Raw genomic sequence first — 18,102 nt, forward strand, 5'->3', positions numbered from 1 at the left:
TGAACGTAAGAGAAAAAAAAGAGGAGGCTTCTACACTCCTCGAGACATCAGGGTGGTCTGACGACGGCAACGTCGAATCGTTTAAAGTAACGAATCTCAAGTTTGAAACAGTACCTCGTATAATGTATAAGTTGTCCACGTCATGCAGCAGACGAGATATATTTAAACTCAATTTAATATCCACGTTAAGTAAGTATATGCTGAATTCCTCGAGAACTGCATATACGCGAGGATAAATCGTGCGTATAATAATGAGTAAATCAGTTATAAATTAATAATAACGATATGGATTTTGTCAGTTGATTGAAGGATGGACTTAAAAGATTGCGTAATTGAACTCCTCCGGGAATAAACGAGTCTGACCGAAAGTCGAATAATCAATCAAATTTAATAAAATCGTGCCAATTTAACGAGCTCCGAAGAAGAAGAAGATTGTTCGCAGCTCAACTTCGCGTTCCGTTGTGTCACCACAGATTTGCGATAAAAAATCAGTCGACTCTTCTCGCCCTCGGAGTTTTTTTATTTACCGGAGTTAGAAGGTCTTCCCTGTTCAGTGAGGGCTGCGCAACTACACAGGTAGACGGGTGTGCATAATTGATTGATAAAAGAGGCGCGAAGAAGGGGTTCGTCCGATCGCGAAACGAATCGAAAAATTAATTCCACTCGACACTCAACCGCGAAGAATGTTTCCTAGTCATTTACGCGCTGTTTTTTCACCGCGCAATAAACTTCCGGCGTCGATCCCGGTTTACGCGCAAGAAACTTAACTAACCGCATACACAGGCAGCAGGACGTTGCTTCGATACGCGAAGCGAATAAGCAATATCGGATTTGCAATCGTGACGGGGTGAATCTCTTCTTTCTCATCGCAATCGCCGCGGTGCCATGGATTTTTCATATTCTTCTCGTAATGCTTGAAGCGCAGCGATTATATATTTATCGTCCGTAGAGATCCTCTCGTCTAACTGTTCAACTTCCGTTTCCGATCGTTGAAAAGTCACGTTAACGAACTCGAGTCGGTTCCACCTTCGACCGGAAATGATTGAGTTGCATTTTCCGATGTGAGTATATAAACGATTGGCTGTATTCACGATGTATAACGGCAAAGAATATTGTTTGCGCAATTCTGCAGGCGCTCCAGTTAAGAGGAGGGAAGAAAATAATTGAAACAACACAGGAAAGGAGAATATAGAGACGGAAAATACAAAGCTGGTTCGATTAGATACGACATTCCTTGGAGACCGAGTCGCCAGCCGGAGATTTTCTGATACAGATACGTAGTCGTATACGTAGTCGATCGGCACAAGATGGTCTGAAACGATGTTGCACCGGACCTCCGTCATCTGTCTTTACTTACGCGGCGTCCAACTGGATATTACTACTGCACGTTGCATAAACACATAATCGTAAGTCAAACGAGAGATTGCCTTAATGTCACTCGCAACCGTTCACTATAGACGCGAGCGATCGCAGCTCGTTATTACTGCAATATTATTACGATTACCATCATCATCATCATCATCATCATCATCATTACCATTATCGTTATCGTTACTTATTAAGTCGTGCTAGATATTCCAGACGGAAAGTATTTTCCCGCTGCAGTGAATGCGGTGCGAGATTTCACGTGGAAGTGTTATAACAACAGATGACTAAAGAAATAAAAGGAGAAAGAAAAGAATTCATAAACGAATTCGCGAAAATAATTAGACGAGAAAGAGAGAGAAGGAGGAGGAGAAATCTGACGAGATTAGTTTATTTACTCGTAACGTCGCGTACGTGTAACTTGAGCTTCTCTGCGTACCGAACGACTTACGGACCCCTCGAGGATCTTGATTTGTTCTCGGAAGCTCCACGGTCAATTCGAATCTCGTTTTGTTTCTGCATATGCTCTCTGCGTGGCGTTTAATCGAGCCAACGAGCTCTGATGACTGATGAAAACACGGCTTGACTGCTCGCCGTTATTCATATACAGCGCGATTCAGAACGAATGAATCGATTAAGATTCCGAGTTTAAAATATCTCGTGAAAATCCGATATGCCAAAGCTCATTGTGAAAAATTTTAAGAGACCTGCAGTACCTCCGAAGTCAGAAAACTTCCGAAATTTATCAGTCATCAAAAAGCAGCGTCTCACCTCATTTGGTTCATGTGCCATAAACAACTTCCAAACTATCCTTTACTCGAGATATTTCCAAATAATCTTTAGTCACAAAGAAAAACAGTCTAGTTAGGAAGAAATCCGTAGAATTCTGTGAACAATTACTGTCGTGCCTAAATCTGTAAGGTTCATTCAACAAGCGTAGTTCTCGTTCCTTTATTTATCATTGTTTAAATTGAGCGTTCTTACCGGCGTTGTTGTCGCTGTTATTAGTACTAATTCCTATAATAACAGTCGGCTGGTGGGATGCATCGTGGAAGGAGAGACGAAACCCCGAAAGACGAACGACGAACCCGTCTCTCAACCACCATCCATCGTACTACGTACTTGAAGCTTACACGCTTACATGTACGTCCCGTTGGCGGTTGGGTGCAGCTGTGCGATGGATTATTATGCAATCAAACCATTAGGAAGTTTATTGTGTCTACGGCGGTGCAGTCCTCGTGGAGCATCGAAGCCATCGCTCGGACGCGACGGTCCGAAGAAGGAACCGACGATGAACGCGCGTCGTCGCCACCGTGGCCAAAGGCCAAGCAAGCCGTTGAGTGTGAGAAGGTCTGTACCGACGTGTTCCGCCTCTACGCATCGGTATTTTTACACTAAACTTTATACTGTCGCTGGTTTTTGTTTTACGGCCAAAGAGCGGCGTTAAGTCGCGTGGCAAAACGGGGACATAAAACTCGAATCGCTACAAGCTTACCAGCCGGTGTTTCACTGGCAGCATCACGGCGGCGGCTATGGGATGAGTGCGAGCCCTGAAGAAGAGCAAAGAGAGCGACGACGCCTCCGGGACAAGATCCACCTGGAACAGAGGCGGGTAAGAAGGTTATTGAGTCCACCGCTGGAATGGCGAGACGTTGTACCGCGTAAGAGATCCTCGTAGTAACTCGTCTCTTGGCTAAGCAAATAACCTGTTGCTGGTTGCCCCGTTGCGGCCTGTTCATTCATGGGATGGACACGCATCTATCTTGTTAGCTACCGCAAAGCGAACTCTTTGTGTGTTTTTTCAAAGAGTTTCGACTCATCGTACCTCACTCTTCTTCTTCTTTTTCTTCTTCTTCTTCTTCTTCTTGTTCGTCTGTTTATTCTTCATCTTATTATTGATGAAGAAGAAGTCTGAGTACGGCTACGTGAAGAGAGCTTGCAGAAACCGAGTGATTGGAAATTGCACTGATAGGAACTGGTTCGATGTCTTCATCTTCGATTCTCGTTCTTCTCCTTCTCTACGTCAAATTCTGTATGCCGTACACCTTAAAAAGACATTGTCTAACAAACAATCGTCTTCTCAAATTTTTAGACTTTTCCAAATTTTCCGGAAACTACCCACAATTCTGGACTCTAGAGCAGCCTGTTCTTTTCCTCTCTTTTCTTCCGCTACTTCAGTTCTCCGTTCCATTTCCCTTAAGTGACAGTAGTTTCCTGCCAATTAACGCCACAAGTATTTCAGCTTCTGATACCAAAGTTTCCCGAAGAATTCCGAGAATTTCCGAGTTGAAATTTTACGATTGCAAAGTCTTAGAGTACACGTATTTCTCGTCTTCATCGTTTACACAGTGTACAAACCCATCTTACACGGTGTTCCTGAGTCAGTAACTCGATATCGCGGATCTTCCGGCCTGTGTGTATATATATATTATATTATAAACCTGCTCTCGGCCATTTCTTCGATAGTTTATTTAGTAAAATTCCAGTCAAAATTTCGACGAAAATAACATAAAACTGCTGGTACCCGTCGAGAGAACAAGTAATAACAAACATTCAGTATTTCGAAACGTGCTGCAAGGGCAACTCTTTGATATAAACCGAGTTGAGTTCTGGATTCTGCCAAGTGTCTGCATGGTTTATACCGACGATTTTATCCCGATTTTCCCCGCGCCAATCGGAAATGAACGCGCGTCAGAGAACTTGTAAAATAAATGAAGAAAATAAACGAAATATTCGTCACTTCCTTACTTCGCAAACTCAAAGATATTTCACGATCCTTTTATATTACATCGAGAATAACCGATACCAGTTACAAATCGTCCAACAATAAAGTTACCGAAATTATTTACGAGCGGCAATAAGCCGATGCAAATCCCATGCGGTATAAGACACCCGGAAGTCGGATGTACGTTCAAAGACCGGGTATAAAATCACCGAGTAACGATCAGCGGTAGAACCGAAGCTTAGTTACCTCGGCTTAAATCGAGCCTAGGATCAATTTCAATACCATTTTAGTATCCTCGTATGACGTTAGTACCAAACCGTGATTAGACGACTGATGTGCCTCGTATACGAATGCGAACCACGTATAGAAAAAGCTTCTTCAACTATTCGGAGTGTCAGCACGATCTATAAGATCAGCGATGATATGAACGAGACTTCATTCACAACGATCGGCCACACAGTCCAAGCACCACGAGGTTACAGTCTTCGGTTAATCTCTTCACGTCACGTTACAAGCAACCATGAGGAATGTAGAATGAGAAATAAGTTGCACATCAAACTCATGGCATGCCCGACATACAAGAGTGTCTGCAATCATACGACGCCACAGAGGTCGGGGGGAATAATATTTGCAACGTTTGTTTGCTTATTATTTAGAAACCAATGCTAAATCCCTAGAGTAATAGGCAAGACAGCAAGGGTGGCCACCAGAAGAATAGACCATTGAAAATAGCGAGAAGACACCAAAAATTGTCCGATTTCGATTCGATTCCTGACACCCAAGTGCACGGCCAAGGATCAACTCCTTCGTAATTCTCGCTCCTTGGGTGGTAGAATCGTCCGATAAGATATCGAATCGTGTGTTCGGCTAATATAACGCGGGAGCCTGTAGCTGCGGGTGAGTGCATTCCAGGGTGATGTTGATTACCGCGAGGCCCTCGGCGTCGTCCTGCCCTACCCCACCTGCCTGGCTTTACGTCAGTGCGAGTACCTACCAACCTACCTACCTACTTCCGAGGCAGCGCGGCGTTGAAACACGCCATTAGCGTCACACTCGACCTGCGCACGCATTAACATATCGGCTTACAGTAGTTACAACTCGCACCGACCAAACGAGATAATTAAAAAGATTAGTTTACTACCTCGAGCAGCTCCTCCTCCTTCTCTACTTCTTGTTCCCATTTTGTATTATTACATACATATAGCTGTAATCAACGTCGAATTAACACGCCATGCGTTCTTGACGTGATATTTTACAGTTTTTGCAGGTCGAATTTTAGCGATGGATGATTAAAAAATCATTGTTTTATTCTTCTCGTCTATAACGTATTAGTGACATAAGTTTAGTTGAGTAATATCGAGTTGATGTGTATGAGAAAATTTTTATATCGCGGAAATTAGGAAGGTTTGCGAAAATAATGCGAGTCACTTATAAACCTTGAGAGATATTATACGAAATTGAAGTATAATGTTGAGTTATGAGATATTTTAAGAACTTGTACCACACAAGGAAAACGAAGATTCGTAAAAATACAAAGAGAATCAATTTTCATTATTATCGTTGTTTTTTTTTCCCTGCCAATAAAATCCGCATAATGATTTGAAATCCACAGGTGAATTATTTCGACAAAAATCTGGGTCATGGGAAGTAACATGATAATTATGTGGATGTTTTCGATGCGAACCGGACAGCGTCTGTCAGAGTTTCTTTGATCAAACCCCGGTTCTCTGGGAATTTTAGTCGTCTGATAAATTGTTGAGTTGCCAAATAATTTTCTTAACTCGCGATTATTAGACCCGTGGGTCGACGGTCCCCTGCAGACGCCCCCTGCTCTGCAGACGTTAATTATCAGGCTTCCAATTGTACCAGAAAAACAAGAAGAAGAAGAAGAAGAAGAAGAAGAAGCTGCCGATACACGGCTGAAATTTAATTGAAGACGTTAGCGAGGCGAAAAACGTTCCTTGGCTCTCTCATCGACAAATTTATAGAGAAACCTGACAGGATCAATTTGCGTGACCCGCGTGTCACCAGGCGGTGTGACGACAGGCAATTCTCTCGTATCCAAGAGTGTCCACGGGATGAGATGAAGACGTATTTAGGCCGGGTTCTCCGTGTATTTACGTCTCGTGTTCACGCACACACACACATACACACACAAATAGATACCATGTACACTACAGCTATGCATAAACATTTGGGCGTTCGCACATTACGATATTTATGCGTTGTCCGTTGAAAGGCAGGAAGACTGCAGCAGGTCACCGGATGATAATGAACGAGTCTCGATATATATTCTCTTCCCGAACGGCAAATTGGTCCGTATAGGTATAGGATATATAGCCGGTTATGCCGAGATTATACGCGCCCGCGGGTTCCTCGCGAGGCGGGAAAGATTTCCCCGCGGGACCACGATTTTTTTACGTCGAATGGGAACCGTGTTGCGCTATGAAAGTAATTTATCGCTGCCGCGGTGAGTCAGGGCGGACTTAGGGACCCCGACAAGAAGCTCGACTTATACTCTGACGCCGCTTTCGAGCGGCGAGCTTTTTAGAAGAAAATGATGCGAAGAGGAAAAAAAAACTTGGAAGAGAACTAATTTTTCTCAGAACCTGACCCCGCGACGATGACGATGACGATGAAGAGAAGATTTATCGATCCGCGGTACAAAACGGTTGACATATTTAACGCGTCAACTCGACCCTCCATTCCCCACAAAATAAAAAAAAAATTAATAAATAGAAGAATACTATATCCGTATGTTAGATTAGTATTGCGTGAATAAAATAAACGGAAAAACGATCGAGTGACGTTTAGGTTGCGGGAAAATCAACGTTACATAGTATATGCATGTACAATATAAATAAGTTGTAAATATGTGAATGCAAATGAATGCATTTCGAACGCGCGAACCATTCATCCGTTATATACGCGCACCCGTAAACACTTTTTTCTTCTTTAAACATGCGTGCAGCAGCAGCGACAGCAGCAACGTCGACCCCGTGGGCGTTATGCAAATTCTGGTAAAACGCGAACGCGAAGCAACCGCGAGGAAGTCATCGCATGCACCACGTATACTGTGTAGATCCTGTACTTTCACCAGCTTCGAAAGGCGAAGCCCACACGCGGAAGAAAAAGATTTCATCTTGACGAGGAGCCAAACTCCTTCTCATATGTATACTTCAATTTACTATCTGCAGGTAGCTGCAGTGATAATATGCTGAAATATTGTATATTTTTGTGTAATTTTTTGGATAGACTGTACTTTTTTTTTTTTTTTTTTGAACCGTCGAATCGTACCGAAGAGATTCGCGATTTTTACAAGTAAATACATTAATAAACGTGATTTTTTTTTAATACTACACTTATGGCGAATGAAATCGTTCCACTTGCGATTCAAATTTTCAAAACGTGCGTAGTGAGTGAAAAAGGATAAACCGGCAAAATGGAACCTGCGAATATGAAAATGAGAAAGATGCTTTTCAACTCGTGCGAAGGTATTCACCTTGTGATTTAAAAGCGAATTTCGACTGCAACGGCTGTAGTAATAAACTGTAAGGTCAATTAACACGAAGGTGGTACGCAAACGATGCGTTTACGAGCGGGTTTTTCAACAAAGAAAGAAAATTCTCCATCACGGTGTAATTTTATTCCGTACAAATGTCAGTAGAATATGCCCACATGTATATCGTCACCGTGAAGAGTCTATACTAGGTATAACGTGCGTTAGGTACGTACTACAAAGCTAGAATAACCTAACATAATGCACAATGACCGGATTCATAGGCGTATAATACTGCTGCTGCGCATGTATGTACCATGTATAAATACATACAATGAACATATTACAGCTATAGCTATATAGTCGAGTGACAAAAGTCGGCTTGTTCGTTTCACAACGAACAAATGGCTATAAAAATCTTACCTCACACACACACACACACACACACACACACACACACACACACACACACACACACATACGTAGATATAATACGTAGAAAACACAGCCGTTAAGTCGAGTCGAGTCGAGTCACGCGTCAAATTATTGCAACAAAAAATAATAGAGACAAAGAAAAAGAAACATTTTTCCTTCTCTCTTTCGACAAGGTTAAACAATTGTAAATATTCGACAGACGGTAATAATTAGACTCTTGGAAGACGATTGTTCGATATATTCGCAGAAATCAAATGAATATCCAAGATATATGTTGGAAATCGTGTGAAACTGGTGATTAAAAATAATTTCGAAAGTTTCAAAATATCTGTGCCGTTATGAAATCTACGTTTACGTGTAGAATCGCATAGAATGAAATTAAAATCATCTAACATCAATAGATGTGATATCATCGGGCTGGAGGTGTAAAAAATTTATCAAAAAAAAAAAAAAAAAAGAAGAAAAAACTGATTGGATAAGAGAACGAGATAACGATCGACTTATTTGTTAATCCTTGATAAATAAAATGCCCTTAACCATTCCCCTGTGCAATAAAGTAAGAAACATCGACGTACATTTTTAACGTGCAGGGGTGGTTTTTTCGTCGCTTCACGACGCCTGCGTCGAAGAATGCACGATGTGTAAAAGATACATACACACAACGTTATAAACGGTAAAAGACGCGGTTAAAGAAGAAGCAGAGAAGGGGGAGGGGAGGAGAAGGCACCCAAGGATGCAGGGGTACGTCTGAGGGGTCCCGGGGTGCGTACAAGCCGGCGTTGTCGACGTCACACGTGCACTGTTTCCGGTGTCAAAACAAATCACGATGGACTTCCGTTGAGCGGTGAACACCACCAGGGTTACCTTATACAAGACCGAATAGCTAGACCGACTCGCGTTTGCGTCGTGCGTGCACCTATACACACACACACACACACACACACGTGCACACGATGATGGTGCTTCAGCCCCTCCGGGCGGCAAGGTTCGTCCAACGATTACGTGAACGGTTTTGTAATTGTTTAAACAGATTCGAAACTGGAGATAGCGACGAGTCTCGTCTACAGCTCGGGGAGAATGGCGACGACGAATTTGGAAGCGGGTAATGCCATCCAGAAGTCGAAGTGCATGGCTGTGATAATTGAAAAAGGCGACGCGAAATTGAATATCACGCGTGAAACGTCTGCCGTTATTGGGGAGGATGACGTCCTGTGACTAGGTTAAGGAATTCCGGGAAGAAGGGTTCGCGTCGCGACGTGCCGTCGACGTCGTCACGGCTGGACTCACCTTCTCGTCGTTGTAGTAAGCGGAAAATCATCGTACATCCGCAGGATCTCGTCCGGGTGGGTCTATGAGGAAAGAAAGAACGATATTGAGAGGGGGATAGAAGAGGGGACGAAGAGGAACCAGAAATTTACGCAGAAGAAGAGAGAGGAAGTTCTCTAATGAGCCGCGCGCCGAAGTAATTCGGCGCAGATGCCTCGGCGTCGAGAGCCGATTTTTGTGCCGACTCGAACGCATGCCGCAAACGGCAGATCCCTTCGGGAATCAGGGACACGTGGTTCCTCCTCGAAGAAAAAGGAACAATGCCTTCTCTGTGAAGTTGGGAACGCCATGATCACGAGTTATAGAATATTTTGCAAATTTCTATGCCTCTTCGAGGTAATAACTCGACTCGGTAGACTTTAGAGAGGATTGGCGTGGGCGGTGATCGTGTAACCGGAGAAGAAGGACGTGAACTTGGTAAACCCGATTAGCTCCTCTTTCACCCACACGCGAGTGGGGCGGCTAATATTTCGGGCTTAAAGACGGGTGCGGTGCCTTATCATTCGTAAGTCGTAGTGAGCCTCGAATTAGCGTAATGCTGACGAGTTGTAAGTAGCCGTTTCCTGACCAGACAACAACGGCCGCAACCGTCATGCGGCGGTAAGTGCGTGTACGTTGGGTCCTAATTTCCAGCCGGTTGACTCCGTTCCTCTCGACATCTCTTCGAGTTCGCAATAAGAACGAAGGTCTTCGTCAAAAAACGTTCAAGATATCTGTCCTGTCGAAACACCATGCAGCGGGGTTGTAAGATGTACGTATTACAATAAGAAATCGGTTCCACTCCTTCATCTGCTTTCTCATTTTCCGGTTTGAAAAAAAGTCGCGATTCCCATTTTGGGTTAGATTTTTCGCGGGATAAAGATAGCGGTGAGCTTGCGTTAGATAGAGGAGGAGGCTTGTCAGCGGGGTCGTTTAGGCGTCTTTCGATAGGACGTAAACTGTCCCTCTTGTACCGCTGACTGCACAGCACTTGGGTTGGCGTATGTATGTGTGCGTATATATCGAGATAGATGCGTGAAGAAGATAAAGATGTTTAGATTCGAGGCGCGGACGTTGAAAAGGAGACAAGGCCGCCCCTCAGCCCGCCAAGAGTCCGATACACATCTCTTTCTTGGCTCGGATGGCTGTGGGATGGTAGATGATGGAGGATGGATGGATGGATGGATGGATGGATGGATGGATGGATAGATGTATGGGTCCAATGGATGGACGAGGTCGAAACCGAATGAATTATGCATCTGTTGGTTGAAATGCTGGCGACGTTGCGGCGTATGCAGAATGTCAAATCCGCAATTCGGTCTAGCAAAATATCGATTTGAGAAAAACAACGAAAAAAACTAAATCAGGAAAATTTTTACAACATTCGACGTACAGTTTAATCGGATGAATCGTGCACGATGTACGCGGTATGTTCAGCACGCGCCATCTGTTCAAAAAGTTGCAAAATTCCAATTGAGGCGGGGGATGAGGGAGGGGGGCAGACCGAGGCAACTCCCCACATTGCAAATTAGGCAGTAAACGAGACTGCGATCAGGGTAGGGTATATTAACCGCTGAAAAGTTGTGCCATCTACCAGATAATTCATTAACCGTGCCAAGAGTAATCTGGTCAAAGTTTAAGAATTGTCTTCGAGCGATGTGTCAGATCCGATGCAGTTATACTAGAAAACGTGATCAAGTAAGGCATTAGGCTCAATTTTTACACGATTCGTGATATAATTATCAGCAGATCTTTGCGGCCGATTCCCAGGTAAAGTTAAAAATTATACACTTGTACTGCGCTTTATTCTACGTTTTATTTATTTATTTATTATTTTTTTTTTTTGCACGATAAACACTCGGTGAAAAATTTATCACCGTCACTTTTTATGTGTAATAATTTTAATGTAAAGGCAGTTTGAATTCATTCTACATTAACTAAAACTTCGCGTGTTTCAATCATCTAAACCTGAGTTTTCGCTTAAAGTGATACGGTCGAACGGTTTTCTATTTATTAAACTTACAGTACACGCATATATACATGACAATAACCGATGAAAAGATACGTTCGTAATATTGAGAAGAAAATCGAAATCATTTCAAGGGAAAAAATGACCAAGTGGAGTTTTAAAGTATGTGTTAAACCGTGACGTGTGAGTATATGAGATACGTTGAATTACATAAATGACCAATCTGAGATAGTATTGCGAAAGAGTCTTAGAGTTGACGACATTTGATCTCTGAACAAATTTACGATGATTACAGTTTATGCTTGTTTTGCAATAAAAATGTAATATTTTTCCATATCTCAACGGTGCGTAAAGTATTTACGAGATATATTGATAATGATCGGTGAGATTACATCGTTAAAATGAAAAGTTGGAAGTTCATTAGACAAGAATTTTTTCTCAATAGTTTTCACGAATGATATTGCTTATCGCATAAACAGCGTGCATTCCTCGACGTAATATTTTTCTCGGAGAATATTCTGCCATTAAATAATAATTCCAGTAAGACAATTACAAATATTCTCAGACAGAATTTTTAGAATTCATTACAACTAAAACCTTACGGTTCTTCCCGGTTTTCACACCGCAATACAAAGACGATGCAACAAATCGTTCAAATTCTTATCCAACCACGGCTAAGTAATACCCATAGCGATTGAACTTGAAACATGACACCGAACATACCCGATGTCTATACGTGAAATCAATCATATCCTCAAATGTATGCCGGGTAAGCGTAAGCAAACACCCGCTGTGCCGTCAGCGAGTAGAGTAAATAGATAAAAAATATTTTTTTCCTAGTGATAAAGCTTTGATATAATGTCTACTATGAAAATAAGAGAATAAGGAAAGTTGTAAGAAAAACAAAACAACGACATTCGAGTCAAAGTCGCGTGCCATTAATGGTTCAATATATCAGCAAATTGTTTCACACGTTGACCCCAGCTTGCCAACTCTGCACTATTATTAATCAATTATTATCTTCTGTGTAAAGTACATAATTGCAACAAGCAACAAGATTCGAAGAAGGAAAATTCGTGACATTCCTACCATTTGAATTTGCTTTTCCGTAAATCGGTGATGAGTTTTCTCTGCATTTAGGATGAACAGCGTGGAAGCAAATGCTTAAGAAAATTTTTTAACGGTGTAATAAAATTCTCCGAAAGAGCAACGTACAGCCGTTTTGTGATAACGGTGTGGAAAATACTGAGAAATTGGATTATCGATAATACGTGTATTTACAAAGAGAGACACAACAAATTCTTCCACGTCTATTCATTCCTTGATGGATTTGTACGGAAATTTAAATATTTAGTTTACGTCTACCGAGAAAATAACAATACAAGGTAGATGCATTTAATCATATTGAAGTTAGTAACGATACCTTAACGATCCATGCCGAGGAAAAACCGTTATTCCGCGATTTTGGAATTGTCTGAAATTGATTACATACGCCGTATAGATAAAACAACACACAGTTATACTTCAAAATCTTAATTCTTTAAAAATCATTGTAAAGTAAAGAAAATGGTGACTTTTTCGTTATCAACTTCAACCTCGTGATACCGATATAACGATATAAATCCAATTCTAACTGAATAAAATACTGACAAAATCCATAGAATTTTTAAAAATTGTCCAGTTTCAAATAACTGGAAAGAAAAAAAAAAATTTCACTCTGATAATCTGTGCATAAATCAAGGTTTCATCTGTACACCAAGTTCTCGTTGTAGATATTTAAGTTAAATTTTTTCCCTCTTTCAAGTGGCCGAGAAAGATGCTTGAAACTGTTAACAAAATTCCTGTTAGGTAAATTCATTAGAAACAGGGTTAAACCAGTCGGAGTGCGTCCCGAGGTCGGATAGCTTATCAGCTATCGCGCACCTTTTCCCACTGTTCCTTTTCCGTTTCTTTTTCTTTTTTCTCTTTATTTTCTCGTCATTTTTTTCTCCATTTTTCGTTTTATCTGCTTTCACTTAGTCCCCGTTGAGATAGGCCCACGTTGTCCTGCAGGCCTAGTCTTGTACACATATATTACCCACATGCTACACGTATAAGACAAGGCATTAGCATACTTGTTCCTTACTCTCCGCCAACGTGTCCCACTCCTTAAGCTCGGATCTTCGTTCGCTGCACTAATATCGGTCGTAACGATTCATTTACCTACAAAGCGTGCTTCGTGAAATCCACCCTTAAGAATTCACGTTCATTTAAGCCACGTCAGATTAGTAAAGTGTGAAAATATATTTAAAAATAAAAGATCGAAAGCAAATTTATTTTCTTTTTTCTACGACAATAAGTTATGCTCTCTTTTTGTCTTGCCGTGTTTACATCTCTGCTTAGTCACACTTATACTGAAAAAGTCTTTTCCTTTCCAACGAATTTCCATACTTCCAGAAATTTTACACATCATTATTCGAACGAAATGATAAAAATATCATTCTTTAGACAAAATTCTCATAAGAGTTTCATCTAGTTTCACATTAATATTGTACAAATGAATTTCAGATTCTCTTTTCAACAAACTGTCATTTATCATACAGCATATTTCAAATACGTTATCCCCTCGCAATACAAAATCGCATGTCCGTCATAATCGAAATTTTTTCAAACGCAAATATTGCAATTCACGTATTGCAATTTCGATGCACACGCATAAACCAGATGAAAAAACAGACATTTTGCAATAATGCGAATAAAATATTGTACCTACGTACATACATATCGTGCGATACGTGCCTAAATATACACATATATATATATATATATGGTTTCGAAAGCAAAGTCGACCGATAGGCGCGACTAATTTTCAAAGACTCCCCCGACTCTGAGGTCTATAAATATTCTTGGCGCGCGTGCTGCCGCCGAGCGACGCACAGTCTCCCCCCCCCCCCGCCCCGCCCCCCGCAAAACCCCAGCGTGCCCCATTGCCCCCCCCCCCCCCTTCCCCCACTCCTCCCTATAAGCCGGCACAAACGCACCATTACGTTCACTTGCTTGCGCACAGGAAGCACGCAGCGCGTGTAGGTATATCTGTAAGCGTGCGACGCGTGCTTTCGCTATGCACGTCACGAGATCGTCTATTGTTTTGTTCACGTGACTACCTTATAAGGTGTTGTTGCTTACCAATCGTGGACGAAACCGCTCCTAGAGCGAATTACATCCATAAAAATGGTTTCGTACCTCCTTGTTCTACACAGGCATATATTGTATGTGTATATATATGTATTATACTGCGTCGACGAATGTGCGTATGCATGTCGTTACTAGCTTGTCATTTTAATTAAACGCGTAATCAGGTCCTCGGCTGTAATTTGCAATAAAAGGGTTGCGGGCATTCAGCGATATGGATTATAAATTACAAATCGATGCTTGTACACGTTTTTTATAGGATTGAATTAGAGTAGGTATTTAAAGTGGAAAGAAGTCATTTTGCAATTGCTGGTGTATATTAGATAATTTGTTTTTCCACCTTCTTTCGAAGGTATAATGTTGTTGTATACTTGGAGAACAGTTTTTATGAATGTATCAAATGCGTTTATTTGAGAAAAGAAAATTATCTTTCTTGAGTTACTTCTTGATTGAATCGTTTTAAATTCTCATTCAACGTAAAAAATTATTGAACTGATAGATTCTTTTGCTGTTTTGATGAGGGGAAATTTTATTTGTTGAAATGAAAAGTACTCAAGATCGAATAAATTATACGTGTCTTATACGATAATGTTTGAAGATATAAACTTGTCGGTTTCTTCTTTCTTCTTTTTATTCCTTTGCGAACGGAGGATTGAGTCATTTTCATTTTTATACACACCGATTCGTACGTCTACCGAAATGATTGTACGAACATCGGGGAATTTTTTCGAACAACTGATTATGCGTATCGTTAGCTGTCAGCTTCTATATCTCGCTTGTTTTTGTATTAATTTTTTCTTCCTTCGTTTTCTTGTTGAATTTATCCGACAAAGAATGAGCGAACGAGTAAAAATATGTCTGACCAGTTAGAACGATTACATACCCATCAAGTCGACTGCGTTACGTCAGATGCCAAGGAAGCCTAAGCGACGTAATCGTAACAGCCGTGAATTATTTGTTTAATAAATCGCATCGCATGCGCGTATTACACATATCTATATACATATGTGTTAAGTACTATATATTTATATACGCGGGTAAGCGCAAGCGAGTATTATTTTACCATTCTTCTTTTTTTTCCCACTATATACCTTTTTTTTCAAATAGATATACACAAGCCAAGTGCGCGGGTTAAAACTAGCAGTAAATTACCAACTTACTCAGAGAACCGTTGAGAATTCTTGTGGTTTTAGCTTAAAAGGCTTCTTTCTCGAGCTACAAAATAAAGTGCATAACAGTGCACAAAATGTCCTTTGTTCGAAAGAAGAAACAGAAGAAGAAGAAGAGGAAAAAAATCTCAAGAGGAATAAATTTCTCCCACTCGTTTTGACCTGGCTCAATCAACGCCTCGTGAAAAGCCTCACCGAAATAGGTCCTCGGTCTAATTACTCGGCAAGAAGAAGGGGCCCATCGAAGATTCGACGTGTTCAACACGCGTGTAACACGAATGTGTTTACGCATTTGACGCTCGCGTACACACCGAAGCTTAAGACTGCCTAACCTGTAACAGCCAGAGATGTGCGGTACCTTAAAACCATTAACCATATACTGAAAGATGAATTTTACGATGGTATTTAGTCTACACGATGCGGAACGAGACTGGCTGGTCCGGGCCAAATTTTGGGCCCCACCAAAGGGGGGCGCAGGAAATTCCCCCTTTCACCCCATGCAGCTCGCACGGGCCTAATGGGAAGAATCTCGTCCCCGATTCTTCCTGCAGGCATCTCTTGTTTACACAGGCAACCATCGAAGAAGCGAGTGTGTCGAGCCGGAGGCATATTTCGCGCCTGTTCAGACAGCGGCGTCACGATATCTTTCGAAAGGGAGATAAAACAGCGGTAGGAAAAAAAATAACGAGACCCGGACAGATGAGAGGACGAGAAAGTGATCATTACGTGTTCTCATGCGAAAGGGAAATCGCCAAGGGCAGTAAGAAAGTGTAGAAAATTGTAACTGCAGAAGCAGAATTAATTTTTCGAAATCATTAAACTACGTTGCGCAAAAAATTCGTACCGAGTTTCAATCGCTGGAAGAGTAAAACGGCCGTCCCTCGTTCGGCACGAATTTCTGCGTTTCTATTCTGCGATGGAAGCTGCCTCTTCACAAGACGCGGAAGGTTTGAAGGAGTTGACGTCGAGAGTCGTGCGGATGGTAATTAATTCCGTGAGGTTTTCATCCTACGTCAAGTACCAGCCCCAGCATCCCCCTGAAAGACCATGGAGGCACGTACCACGTTTAAAATCATCATAACCGACGATGAGACGCAGGATTGTCGAGCAGCGAGCCTTAACCCTGTCCTGCAGCAGATCGAGACGTCGCGTCGGGCGTGTGAACCGGACGATTAAAACGCATGAATGGGACGCAGCGGCAGACTCGATGCCCGCTTGTCCAAACCCGAAAGCATTATACAGCACGGGACAGGTTATGCCTTGGAGAGACCGGCGTAAGAAGAAGCACCGGGATCCCCAAGCGACGTGGTTCTACTGTCAACAGTGATCTGGCCGGAGGAAAATGTCCCGGTTAAGCCGATCCCCGGCCTCGGGAGGAGACCCCGGGGGCTCTGCACGTGCTCCAAGTTTATAGTTTTTACCCAAGACAGAAGCAGCAGCAGAAGCAGCAGCAGCAACAGTCGCGATGCATGTTGTTGCGCCGCCTCGTTCACCCCCATACGCCATGTAATGGGGAGAAATCGGACGACGGAAGGGTGCTCTGGACTCCTGACGCGGTATTTCTGAGGGTTAACTTCTCCCTCTCTGCGTCGTATAAGGTGTTTCACGTTCTACCCCATAGATTCCGAAATTCAGACACGCCTGGTCGGCACACGTGTATAAATCAAGACAAGATGAATAAATAGTTGACAGAATATTTTTTTATTATTGGTGCTACGTTTAGATTGTGATTATTTGATATTCGCGAAAAGTGAGAACCTGAACTGATATGCAATGTCGGAATGATAAGTTCAGAGGTAGGGATTGATTCCTTCTTTCAAACCTCGTTGAAACGAGAATTAACAGAAAACCATGATGGTATAGATAATCAATTCGTTATCGAATCTTGTGTGTATAAAAAATTCAAGATTCCATGAAAGAATATTGTCGACGTGAAAAACTGAAGGGCGTCGTAGTTTTTTTTTGGACCACCCTGGGGTGCACGAACATTATAGGATCAGCCAGCAACGTGGTGTTGGTGTGTCTAGGGAGGGAATGAGAGAGAGAGAGAGAGGAAGGATGGATTCTTTGACTTCGCCGACCGGAGGCAGTGGCTCTTACAGCGGTGGAGCAGCAAGGGCGGCAAAGAACGAGTTAAACTCACCGAGTAATGAGTTAGATTTAATCGCAGGGCATTGTGGCGGACTAAATGGCCGGAGGATTACCTCCAGGATCGACTCCTTCCCCGATGCTGATGGCTAGCGAAGGGTCATTAACGACCGAGGAGGATGATGATTCGGTATTTCCCTGACCGAGATTGGGTCTCGGAGTCTCGAGGTATCTCGAGGTCCACCGCAGATGAGCCGCGAGGCAACGGGCATTCACAGCTCGCGTTTAGAGCCGGGATTTTCACCCTGAAATCGTCCTACTCGTTACAGGGCCGCAAGTTGGACACGGATAAACTCGGAAGCGCGGTCAAATTAGA

General features: G+C 42.3%; 1 protein-coding gene across 2 annotated transcripts in view; it reads left to right on the forward strand.

Annotated features, from left to right (window-relative positions):
* Nucleotides 1-10,940: 10,940 nt before the first annotated feature.
* LOC124413318 (fibroblast growth factor receptor homolog 1-like) overlaps nucleotides 10,941-18,102 on the forward strand; it is a 32,867-nt gene continuing 25,705 nt past the window's right edge. The window contains exon 1 of one of the 2 annotated variants that reach the window (XM_046893826.1): nucleotides 10,941-11,099. The gene's annotated coding sequence lies outside the window, so the exon portion shown is untranslated. The remainder of the gene's footprint in view (nucleotides 11,100-18,102) is intronic. The other variant, XM_046893828.1, reaches the window with a different exon arrangement.

This window comes from Diprion similis, chromosome 12 (assembly GCF_021155765.1).
Source record: "Diprion similis isolate iyDipSimi1 chromosome 12, iyDipSimi1.1, whole genome shotgun sequence".
NCBI lineage: Eukaryota > Metazoa > Arthropoda > Insecta > Hymenoptera > Diprionidae > Diprion > Diprion similis.